A 12,631-nucleotide genomic window follows, 5' to 3' on the forward strand; every position below is an offset into this window, starting at 1 on the left:
GGAACTTAGAAAGAAAGTCCTTCTAATCCATGCTGGGCTGGCTCCTGGTGTGGCCACCTGCAAGGTAACCTTGTTCTTGTCTTGTTTCCTTTAATTATGTATTGAGCCGACCGTAGACTTGCCACTGAATATGACACAAAAGCTTGGCCTTTCCCTGCAGCTGAGCCAGTTCTCAGGGCAGCAAACAATCACCAAACAGGAATTCCAGCTCCGAAGTGTGCATCCAGCCATGTGCCAGAGGCATCTGCTCCTGTGGAAGGATGTGTTCTCTGGCTCTAAAAGGTGCAGCGGGTTGGCTGAGTTGGCTCTTCACTGACTGGAGAGAGTAGACTGTGAACATCTCCTCCCCAGTCTGTCCAATGGTGTTCCAAGTGTAGCTTGATACCAGCCATGGTGTGGATATTTGCACCACAGAGATCGGGTTTTATCTTGGAGATCCATTGATGACCGGGCCTCTCCCCAGAGGACCAGAGGCCACTCATTAGATACTGCCATCTGTTCTGCTGTGGCAAAGACAAGGTGGTGACACCATGCATAATATCAACTGAGTCTACAAACCTAGTGGGGTTTTAGGGAGCCTGTAAGTATACCCCTTTTCCCCAACCCAGTTCTGAACCAAATGTAAGGTGGTGACTGTGGTTTAAGTGCAGCAGAGTGAGCTTCCTAATACTGTACTCCAGAATCAGGCGGACCTACCCACCTGTCACAAGCTCATCTGGACAGCCACCAGCCTCCCAGATGGAGCTCTCCTTCTGAAGAACTTACAGCACCGAGAATCAGAACAGAATCCTTGCTTTCTATGAGTAGCTGACTCCCTAGACTAAGGATAGAGGGAGAGACTGAGCTCTCTTTGCCTGGTTCCCCCCACCAAAGTCACCAGTAAGAGTAGTCCCTCCTCCCTGGGGAGGAATCAAGGAGGGAGCAGATAGACAGTAGAAGCATTTCTTGCATTAAGTGCTCTCCACATGGAGGGAGACATCAGATTAGGGAATAACCGCTGTTCTATGAAAACCTAGAGACAACCAAGTGGGAAATTGATGAGAAATATATACTGGATTCTTTTTTTTCCAGGTTCATCATTTATTGTACAAATTGAGTATCACATGATGAGTTGACATTAGTTCGTCCAGGCATGGGAACTTAATGGATGACGTACACACTGTTTAGAGTTCATATGTGGCTTTGACAGCTGGAGATTTTTTAGACCTTAACTAGAAGGATAGAACTATCAAAGCAATGCCTCTGCATGTGGCCAGTGCACAATTCATTCTCCCTGTGGGAGTATAAGAGTTGAAATATTTTTTTTAATACCAGTGAAATGGAATTGGGCATCAGCTTCTGGACCTGCCGTGATTTCAGTCTTGCAAAAGGCACAGATTCTGCAGTCTGTATACCTCAATATACACAGCTACCCCTTGGCCTGGCCAGAAGAAGCCCTGTAAACTGAATTCTGTGAATCTCAGTCTGGACACACTCTGCCTTCTCAGTATTGGTGTTTTAAAAAGTATCAGATTGTCCTGCATCTTGAGGAATATATAATGGTGTTCTTATCACATGTACACACACACACACACACACACACACACACACACACACTTCTGGCTATGACATTGCGGATGGAGTCTACAAAAGCAACTGTGATCTATACAAGCTTTTTATATTATAGGTCTTCTCCAACGCTGAGACATCCTGCATAATCTGGCCACAGGTGAGAAATTCTTATGGGACCTGTCTGAGAGTAAGCTTTGCTTTTCCCTCTGCTCTTTGGGCCTTTCCCCAGAGGCCTCTGGGATACCCAGCCTTTCCCCTGATACCACCGACTTCCAGTCTCTTCATTGGTTGTGAGCTAATGTAGCTTTACAGTGGCTGGTCAGCAGGCAACCTCAGGGTTGGCATTCTGTAGTGTGTCTTTACAAAGTTTCCTTAGTGCATGGTCCCCTGGTTCTCATTTAGCAAATGTGAAAATATTCTGCCCTTATCAATCTGCTGGTATCTTGCCTGCTAGAGCAGTATAGGCCAGAGAAGCTGGTTTCCAGACTTAGCTCTCAGCTGTAGTTCCATTATAGAGACACTGCCCAGAACTGCATATCCCCTTGAAACAATGAAAGGGATATAACTCTTTCCATAGACCCTTAGTTTAGCGTGAAAACAATACTTATTTAATGATATCCTTTTATATACCCATGCCTCTTAGTGCTTTATTATTCAGAATACTTACTAGGTGGTGAAAAGGTCTATGATAATTTGCTGTTTGGGACATGAATTTGAATCCTGTGGAGTTTCTCTAGCACAAGTTGGGTCATGGTATCAGCCTCCTTCCACTGGCCTCACAAGTCTCCTTCTGTCACAACATGATCTAGAATCTCTTCTGGGTCTAATTATATTTGGATTATTGTTTCCAAAGCTTTGGAGTTTAATTAAAACCAAAATGGGAGTGCACTTCGTATTTTATTGTTGGAGCCTTTCTGATTGATTGCATTAGATTGTTAATACCTCCAGAAGATTTTCTTATTTTATTGAACATAAGTCTGGACTTTATGGTAAAACTCAGTATTTGCCTGTTCGTCTATTTGGTAACTGTTTATTGAATACCCACCACGTAAAAGGCTCTGTGCTGGGCACACTCCAGGAGTGGGACGAAGAGAAAGACCTGCTGGCCAACCATTACCGATGTAATGAGCATCGCAATGGTGGGTTACTAGAAATGGTGGAAGGAAGGGAGAGATGTTGAAGACTGCCTGGGAGAGTCATGAAGCACTTGAGTTAAACTTGAAGAATGAAGTAGGGTTTTCAAGAAGACACAAAGGGGAAGAGCCTTCCAGGCAGAGTGGAAGGCTTAGAGAACATGGAATTAAGAGAACTAAGAGAAGCTCAGTATCATTGGAGGGCCAAGGGCAAAGGAAGCAAGGGGTGAGCCCTCCAGTGCGCCAGATACTGTTCCAATTGCTTTATATTGATTATCTTGCCTAATTCTAACAACACTATGGGGGTGGTGTTCTTAGCCTATTTAATAGAGGAGGAAACTGAGCCTTAGAGGGGTTATATAACTTGCTCAAGATTACTGACCTCATGGATGTTAGAGCTGAGATTTGACCCCCATGTGGAAATGGCATTGCTAATCACTGTACAAAACTGCTTCCCCGATGTTTATCTTCATGCTTCAGCTCACAAACAAACTTTTGGTTTTTAGTCCCATCAAGTCGCTGCCAAAGTCCCTGTTTTCAATGAAAATACTTTTTTCCACAAAGTCAGCAAAGATAGCTGGTGTGGAATGCAGCCAACTTACTACATCATCACTCCTCGACTAAAAGAAATACAGATCAAACCCCATTGCTCCAAACACGACAATTGTATGGCAAGGGAACTTCAAGCTCAAATCTGAGGCTCAGTAATTATCAGCTAATCAAATTGTAGCACCACCAAAACTAGGCATACCCTTCGAGTAGCTTCCGCGGGGCTTGAGCTGTCAAGGGAGTTCTGGAGAGAGCTGTTTGATACCAGGAATGAGTGTGTTTATTAAAAAGCATGAGAAAATCGGGGGGTTAAGATGTTCACCATTCTGCTTCCTGGGAGTCTCCATTCTCCTGACACCTGAGCCTGTGCGTGAAGGGCCAGCCTGGATTGATGGACATGCCGGTGACCCGGCAGTCTTAACTTTGGTCACTTAAGACCCTGTGGGGGCGCCTGGGTGGCTCAGTTGGTTAAGTGTCTGCCCTCGGCTCAGGTCCTGATCCCAGGGTCCTTGGATCGAGCCCTGCATGGGATGCCCTACTCAGTGGGGAGCCTGCTTCTCCCTCTCCCTCTGCTGGTCTCTCCCCCTGCTTATGCGTGTGCGCTCTCTCTCTCTCTGTCAAATAGATTAAAAAATATATTAAAAAAAAAAAAGACCCTATGGGAGTTTAGGCAAGAAATGTTCTTGTTTTGATTTCCTTGCCTGCATAGAAGAGTGGTTAAAAGTGCAGCTTCTGGGGCCAGACTTCCAGAATTGAAATACTCGCCCTGCCTTTCCCCAACCGTGTATGCGTGGGCAAGACCCACGGCTGTGCATCGGTTTTCACAGCTGTATATCAGGGATAGAAACAGTACCACCTTTGTGGGTTGTTGGGAGAGTAACTGAGACATGCACAGGGGATCTCAGAACGGTGTTGACAGAGAAAGCACCATACATGTTAGCTTTCATGACTACTGTTTTCTTCTAGTTATGGGCTTCCCTGCTCCATTCAAGGCGAAGCGATCCTTTCTGGAGAAAATCTTCTTTCTCTTTAAATGTTTTTCTACTTAAGGAAGGCCAACTGAAACTTCTGTGTGTTATAGTACTCTTGCCGGCACCTTATCGACCTCCGGTCTGGGCATGGCATGTCTGGCACTTTGGTGCAGCTCAAGACCAGCAGGAATCCGTTCTGTTCCCGACAAACCATGGTGACCTTATCTCCTGTTTGCTCTGTGGTGAGAATGATTGTCTCTTTGCCATAACCAAACATTGTGATCTTTGCATAATGGAAAAACAAATGTCGATGAGCTTTTTATTTGTTTCTTTCAATGAGAAGAAACCTATTTTAAGTTGGCAAATTCTCCTGGAAATAAATCCTATCACTATAGAAACCATGCACAATTACCCCTGAAAAGTGGTTGCTATATATGTTCTTTAAATGTACACGCATGAAGCAATATATTTTAGCACATATTTGACTTTCAGTTCTGTTTCCATAGTGTTAGACGAAAGCCCGTCTGCTGACTGCTTCTCTTGTTCAGTCTTTTAGGATTCCTTGCCATCTTTGGGATGTGAAATTATGTGGTGAGGACCACAAAAATCTTGTGATTAGTTCTGGCTATGCTACTTTTGTCCATGTGTCCTGGGGCAGGTTTTCCAGTCTTTCTGATCCAATATAATTAGACATTCTCTGGATTATAAAAATAAAGATAATGTCTCATAAGGTTTGCATGAAGATCAAAGAAAGCAGTATTTACATAGGTACTTAACACTTTCTAAAATGTTATGTAAAGGTAAAATAGTTTCACTTCCAGAACATCTATCCACTGCATAAATTACATATCCCAAGTAATAGTTGGAGTTCCTGTTTCTTCCTTAGGCTTCAGTTATGAGAGGTTGAAGACATGTGAATGCATACAGGATACATGGAGACCTACTGGGATAAAAAGCCAGCGACTCTTCTCCCTATCTATATAATCATGGGCAGGTGACATAACCTCTCTAAGCGTCATTGTGTTCAGCTTTCAAATGAAAAAAATAAAATGTGTATCCAGTGTTATGGAATTGATTAGAAGAACACCGCGCGTGTCAACCACAGTTCTTGACAAGTAGTAAACACTTAGAAATGGTCCTTGCTGCTGGAAATAATGATGTGCCCAAGCTGACACCATTAAACAAATTCTAAACTACTCAGGGGAAAAAAGTTTGGAACTTGGTCTACCAAAGGGAACACCATTTGTCAGCACCTGCAAACTCTTTTCCATTCTTGAAGACTCTTTGTTCAGAGATAACAACCACTCATGGGTTCTGCCACAAACATGTACTATGTGCATGGTTTAGCAAGGTGAAATGGATATTTTTTCCCGTTCATTACTTTCCTTCCCCTGTCTTCCCCTTCCCTTCCTTCCCCCCCCCCCCATTCCCTTCCTTCTCTTCTTTTCTGCCCCTGATTTTAAGGACAACGGAATGCCTGTGGAAGGGCAGATCATTCATTTAGAACTGGCAAATCTCTCAGACTGTTACGCCAGGAGCCTCATTTGGAATAGACAGCACTAAGGTAACAACACGGACCTCTGGGTGGATGTTGGGTCTGAATCTTGCCTCGAACTTCCTTTATGAGAAGCAGCTGAGCATTTCTTAAGCTCTCTCTAAAGAGAAATGTCTTGCAGGGTGAGATGATGCAGTAGAGCCAATAATGCCCTTCAGAAAGGATATGTGGAGGATATTTTGAATAATGTCCTTCTTCATAAGGAAATTAGAGGAGAATAAAATTTTCCGTGAATAGAGTGAATGCAGATTCCTAGGAATTCAGATACAGTGTAGCATCTGCTGAGTGAATAAATTGACCAATGAGGAAAAAGGAGGAAGTGCTTGTGAAAGTAAAAGACGGAGAATGAGAAGGAAATATTACTCGAAGTTCCTAAATACCCCATAGCTGCTTACCTTTTCCTCCTTGAATCACAGCCTCTAGCTTTCCTCCCAACACAACCTTCCTGCACTGCACCTGCTTAGTCAGAATTACACACACACACACACACACACACACACACACACACACACACACTCCAGCTCCTATTCCTCTGTGCCTGGAAGCCCCACCACGGAACCTTGAACCAGGGCTCAGTAGACCTGAATCTCTATACACATCGTGGGCACCGGCTCTCCAACATTAGAGACCCAGCAATCAACCACAGGGTTCCAACAGAACTTGACTACCTAACTGGTTTTCCGGGCAGTTCTTTCTGTGGCCTGGATCATCCTGGTCAGCAGGATTTATGTGAAGATCAAGGCCTTCTGGGGAAATCCAGGAGGCTCATCTTCTCAATTCTCATCCATTTCCCTGAGTCCCTCTGTCCAGAGCTGTTTCATGAACTTGGTTTGCTGAATTCAAGGAAAGAGGTGTTCGGGTAACAGCTACAGGTATGAAATGTGCCAGAGGAGTAGGTTTTCAAATTGGGGTGAGCCAGGATTGACCTAGGATATAAGCCAGGAGGGTCAGAAATGGCAGAGCCAAGCACCTAACAGCCTAGAGCTGGATGGGATGTCAGAGCTGGTGGTCAAAGGGAGCTGAAGAAAAAGGAGGGGGTTGGCATCAAGCCCAGACAATGTCAAACTTGGGCAAACAGCCTTAAAGGCAGAAGAAAACACAAAATTCTTGTCTTGGTTTATTCGGGTTTTGTTTTGTTTTGTTTTAAAATCTAGAAGTCTAGGGGCGCCTGGGTAGCGCATTCGTTAAGCATCTGCCTTCGGCTCAGGGTGTGATCCCGGCATTCCGGGATCGAGTCCCACATCGGGCTCCTCCGCTGGGAGCCTGCTTCTTCCTCTCCCACTCCCCCTGCTGTGTTCCCTCTCTCGCTGGCTGTCTCTCTGTCACATAAATAAATTAAAAAAAAAAATCGAGGAGTCTATAAACTAAAGCAGAATTTACCACAGCCTAAAGGAATTTTATTTTTTTCCCCTGGAGTAGGATTCTTTGATTAGTCACCATAGGTGTGATCAGTCCAAGCCCTGGGTATTCAGGTGGTGAGACAGTGTGGCCTAGCAGGCAAAGGGCAGTCTGGGCATCACTCAGACCTCAATTTGAGTGCCAATTCAGCCCTTTGCTGCTGTGTCACTTAACCTGCCCCAGATCTCAGTATCTTTAAGCATCTACTGGTCCTTCTAGTCCAACCTTCTGATCCCACTCCATCCTTCATGGACTGGCCTAGCTCCATACAAGAAAGACCTGGATTGACATTCTGGCTCTGTCATTTCATGATCTATGATCGTGGGCAAGTAAGAGTTTTCTCATCTGTAAAGCAACACATATTTCAAGGAGTTCTTCTGAGCGTTTCAATGACATGACACGAAGGAAGTGTGTAGAACACCGAACCAAGTAGATGCCCAGTAACTGCTAACAGCCCTCCCCTCTTCCACAGGAGATCAGCTGACATGGGCCTGAGCCCCCTCTATACACTGATAATACCTGCATTGTTAATTCTAAGATACCTGTTTACATTGTTACATCTTGTAATTGGCAGCGTCGAGTCTTGGAGAGCCAGAGGGCGGATGTGACTGGGCTGTTATTACACTGGGGCCAACTGTGTCCACAGACCACTTTGAGGAGTATCTCAAATGTAGGTGTCCTATGACACCATCCCTAGGCCACACTGGTAAGAGCAGAGCCAGAGCTCAGCTCTACAGACATGCTCTGTGAGTGGTGACTGACCTAGAAGATCCCCTGACTTGAAAACCTTGAGACATGCAGACTCAGCCAACAGTAGAATGGAGATGAAGCCAGGGGACCCACAGAAAAAGACGGACAGCAGAAGCCACCAGACTGTAGAAGCCAAGAGCAAAGAAGCAGAGCCCTAGAAACAAAGTAGCGAAGGAATAAGAGAAGCAGGAAAGGAAAGAAGCAAAGATGGAGGCCCTCTGAAATAGCCCAATTTCCTCCAATTCAACCTAGAGCTGGGATTCAGTGTCATGCATTCCTCAATTTTGCATTACTTCTGAGATTTTTACAAGAAAATAAAGATACTTTTTAGCTAGCTCTTTATAACTTTCTTTTCTTTTCAACTAAGTCACTGGTCTTCTTAAAGCATCTTTTTAAAACCTATAGAGATTAGGCTTAGAGCCAATTATAATGCCTAGGGCAATTAAATAAAATAATCAAAACAGTTTCATATCCACAATTCACAATTGCCACAAAGACACTGTACAGATTACATTCAATTCTCAGCAAATTGTCTTAGGCAATGATTCTCTTGCTTATGAATTTTGGGAAATGGTTATTTCCCTCAATGTATTGCATATTTACTATAATTAAAAGCAGATACATTTTGTTCTCAGTTTAAGTTTCCAAAAGCACAGTCTGTATTATGTTGATGCTACATTTAACGTTTGCAACACATTTATAATTAAACCTATGCATGCTTTGTATATATAACTCTACATTTTCAATATAATTATACATGTGCATGTATATGACGCATTTGCATCTGAATACAAGAGGGGAGGGAGAAACCCACTGGACAATACCCTGCACCAGGCTTTGAGCTAGGTATTTTTTATTTATTATTTTAGTATCCACAAAAGTTGTAGGAGATAGATTTACTTTTTAAGCAACTTTGGTCGTTTTCTTGATTTCTGGAAAATTGCTTTCCAGGTCTTTTAGAAGCCATTTCTAAGGGACAAAAAGGTTGGTGTCAGATTCTTAAAGTTGGTAGCATCCTCTGCAGTTGTCCCCTGACTGGGGAGGAAGTAAACAGTCCAGTGGAGATGAGTCCACTGTAATGATTTGTTTAATTCTAAACAGAACTAAATTGGAACCAATTACCTGGATAAGGAAGGTACAATATATCATTATCAACTCCTGGCATCATTCAATTACCTATTTCCTTTATAATTAGATACTTGCAATGTGTGTTTTTCGAGACTTTAAGTAGGTCTGCTTTTTCTAATCAATTTAGGTGTTCTTTACACAGGGACACCTAACAATAAAAGGTGTGCTAAATTTTGTTGGGACGAGCGGTGGTAAGGCATACACAGGGGCATCGTACGTATTCCCTGCCTTCAGAAAACTTGAGTCAGGCTGGAAATATGTAACCACAGAGGGAAATGGCTATTAATTTAAGGTGGCCTTTGATATGGTATATGAAGGCTTAGAGCAATAAATAAGTCCTGCGAGTATACAGAGGAATGAAAAGGTATCTATCAGGGGCCTGGCAGGAAGCAAATGTCAAGTTCAAATTGGGAATTAGAGGAGACTTTGATTTTTTTAAAAGACTATTTACAAAGGTAAGTGTTGGGTGGAAGAAAACAGAGAGAGTTCGGTATTTATTTATTTATTTTTAAAGATTTTATTTGTTTATCTGACAGAGAGAGAGAACACATGTACAAGTAGGGGGAGGGGCAAAGGGAGAGAGAGAAGCAGACTTCCTGCTGAGTAGGGAGCCTGACGCAGGGCTCAGCACTCCATCTCAGGACCCAGAGATCATGACCTGAGCCAAAGGCAGGTGTTTAACCCACTGAGCCACCCAAGCACTCTGAGAACTCAGTATTTAGAGAGCAAGGGAGCCCATCCATAGCATTCACTTCCTGGGGCTCAGAGCAGGGTGGAAAGTGGATCTGGAGAGGCAAACAGAAACCCTGAAAGTCACAGAGTGCTGGAATGATTTCGCAGAGGCTGCAAGGAGGTAAAAACGACCTCAGCTTTAGAAAAATAGAAATAGAATATACAGGTGTGAGAGGAGGAAACACAGGACATAAAGGAGTCTGTGCACTCTGGGGTGACAAGGGCGGGGCAGTAGAACATAAGATTACAAGAAAGTTTGGGGCCGAATCGTGAAGGCCTTGCATGTCAAGCCAAGGAGCTTATATGTGATCCTGAGAACAGCATCCTGAATGTTTTAAAATCAGTGATGAAGCCAGCATCTTAGGAAATTAATCTACATCAGTCGGAAAACTGGTTTGGAAGAAAGAGGCACAAGGGCAGAATGTTCAGCTGAGATACAGAACAGGCCAGTGCGAGGTAACAGCAGGCAATGGGAATGAGAAGGCAAAGAAACACATAGGAGACAGAATGAAGGAAGACCCAATCCTCTTTGAATCAAGGCTGAAAATCTGCCTCTGGGGCTGTCTTTCCTCACAAATGGTAATCCTGATTGAAAGGTACCATCAGTAAGCCAGGCCAAATGCCCCGTGCAAGCTGACAAGGTGCCCATCCAGCCGCACTCACTAATGTAGGGCTGGTTGGAGTGTGGGAAGGACTTGACTGGGACCCACAAGGTGTGGTTTGAACCGCTCTGCTCTGCCATGCATGCGCTGGGTGTCCTTGAGCAGATTGCTCCAGCTCACATCCTCAGAGTGAGACAGTAACACCTGCGGCATTAGGGTGGCTGTGAGGACTCGGCCCACAACCACACCGGGTGAGGACTACTTGGGCTTGGGGTGGAGGTTACTGTTCTGCCCCATCCCTCTGAATGCATTGTGTCTTTGGACAGGACAAGCACGGAAGAAGCAGGCTCTTGCCAAAACACTGATTCAAACCGCCAATCTCTTTCTTGCCCGAGCTGCTGTGTGATCAGATTTGATCGATTACTCTAAGCCTCATCCTCCCAATTATCCCTCCACTGCTGGGGAAGGCAGTACATTTTATCTGACAAGGTGTGTGGCTTTTTCTGCTTTATTTTGCTTTTATTTTTATTTATTTATTTTTATTTTTTAAAGATTTTATTTATTTATTTGACAGAGAGAGACAGCCAGCGAGAGAGGGAACACAAGCAGGGGGAGTGGGAGAGGAAGAAGCAGGCTCATAGCAGAGGAGCCTGATGTGGGGCTCGATCCCAGAACGCCAGGATCACGCCCTGAGCTGAAGGCAGACGCTTAACGACTTTACTTGCCCCTTGCTCAGCTTCTGTTTCACGGCCCAACATTAACACGCACTCACTTGTATCCGCTGTCTTTATTTACATTCCCTTTCATTGCTTTCCCTTCGGCTCCTTTATTGCATATGCCAGGTAAAACCCTGCTTAAATCCAACCTCCATCCTACTCTTCACCTGCATCCCAGCAGCTGACAGTAGCTGGAGGGAATGTCCACAACCACACTGGCAAGTCTCGTATTCAGCTCATGACTCCCAGACTCAATGGGCCCTTCAAGCTGCTGGCCATCCTTCTGTGTTGTAAAGATCCGTTCAGTCCTCTGCTTGCTTAGATAACCATTTCACATGTTCTCTTCTCTCTTTGAGCCTCTAGTGCCTCCTCCATCCTTACACCTCCTTTTCCCTCTAGTTCACTGGAGGGAAAACCAGAAACTCAGAAGAGAACCTCCCTATTCTCCCAACTTCCACATCCACCAACTAACTGTATCTGCACCTCAATGTCCTCTGTCTCCCATGTTGCTCTGCATGAGCCCGTGGGACCCCCATCTAACACCAGACCCTTCCACTGTGCACTCGGTGCAGTCCTTCTTGCCCAGTTATAAACGTATTGCCAGCAATTACCTCTTCTCTTTCTTGATTGACAATATTTCTTTCTTTCTTTTTTTTTAAGATTTTGTTTATTGATTTGACAGAGAGAGAGAGACAGCCAGCAAGAGAGGGAACACAGCAGGGGGAGTGGGAGAGGAAGACGTAGGCTCCCAGCGGAGTAGGGAGCCCGATGTGGGGCTGGGGACCCTGGGGTCACGCCCTGAGCCCAAAGGCAGACACTTAATGACTGAGCCACCCAGGCGCCCCTTGACTGACAATAATTTCTTTTCCTGTGGAGTCATTCCCAACAGTATACAAACATGTGGAATTACCATCCGCCCTACACAAATAAAATCTCCCTTGACCCCTCTTTTCCCTGTAGCTGCTGCTCTCTTTCACAGCAAATCTCATATTTCCATTTCCCCTCTCTCCAGTTTTTCTTAAATACACACCAGGCAGGCTTTCATTCTCAACATTGCTCTCCCAAAAATGCTTTTATCAAGATTTTCATGACCTCCACATTACCAAATCCAGGAGCCAATTCGCAGTCTTCTTTTTATTCAACTTAATGGCAGCATTTTCTGCAGTGGATTGCTTCCTCCTTCTTCAAGTATTTTCTTCACTTGGCTTCTCAGTCCCCCACACTGACTGCTCCTTCTCAGTCTCCTTTCCCTGCTCCTTCTCATCTTCCCAAACCTTCCCTGAAAACTTTTTCGGTGACCTCTCATCTCACAGCTTTACATTTTACTTACATGCTTTTACTCCCAAATACATGTTTCAAGACTAGGTTTCTCCCTTTAACTCCAGATTCACATACCCAGCTGACCACTGGCTCTGCACTTGGTCCTCCCATAGATAACACAGACTCAATCAACGCCAAAATGAACACCGTTGTCCCTCTATCCAAAATTACTTTGTTCAGACCAAAGAACTTGGAGTCATCCTTGACTCATTTCTTTCTCTTATAT

The 12,631-nt window shown here is 44.4% G+C and overlaps 1 pseudogene; it reads right to left on the reverse strand.

The window, feature by feature from the left end:
• Positions 1–1,163: 1,163 nt before the first annotated feature.
• LOC123786436 (ATP synthase F(0) complex subunit k, mitochondrial pseudogene) lies at positions 1,164–2,665 on the reverse strand (annotated as a pseudogene).
• Positions 2,666–12,631: the final 9,966 nt, after the last annotated feature.

This window comes from Ursus americanus, chromosome 4 (assembly GCF_024610735.1).
Source record: "Ursus americanus isolate L20-20 chromosome 4, mUrsAme1.1.p, whole genome shotgun sequence".
NCBI classification, from domain to species: domain Eukaryota; kingdom Metazoa; phylum Chordata; class Mammalia; order Carnivora; family Ursidae; genus Ursus; species Ursus americanus.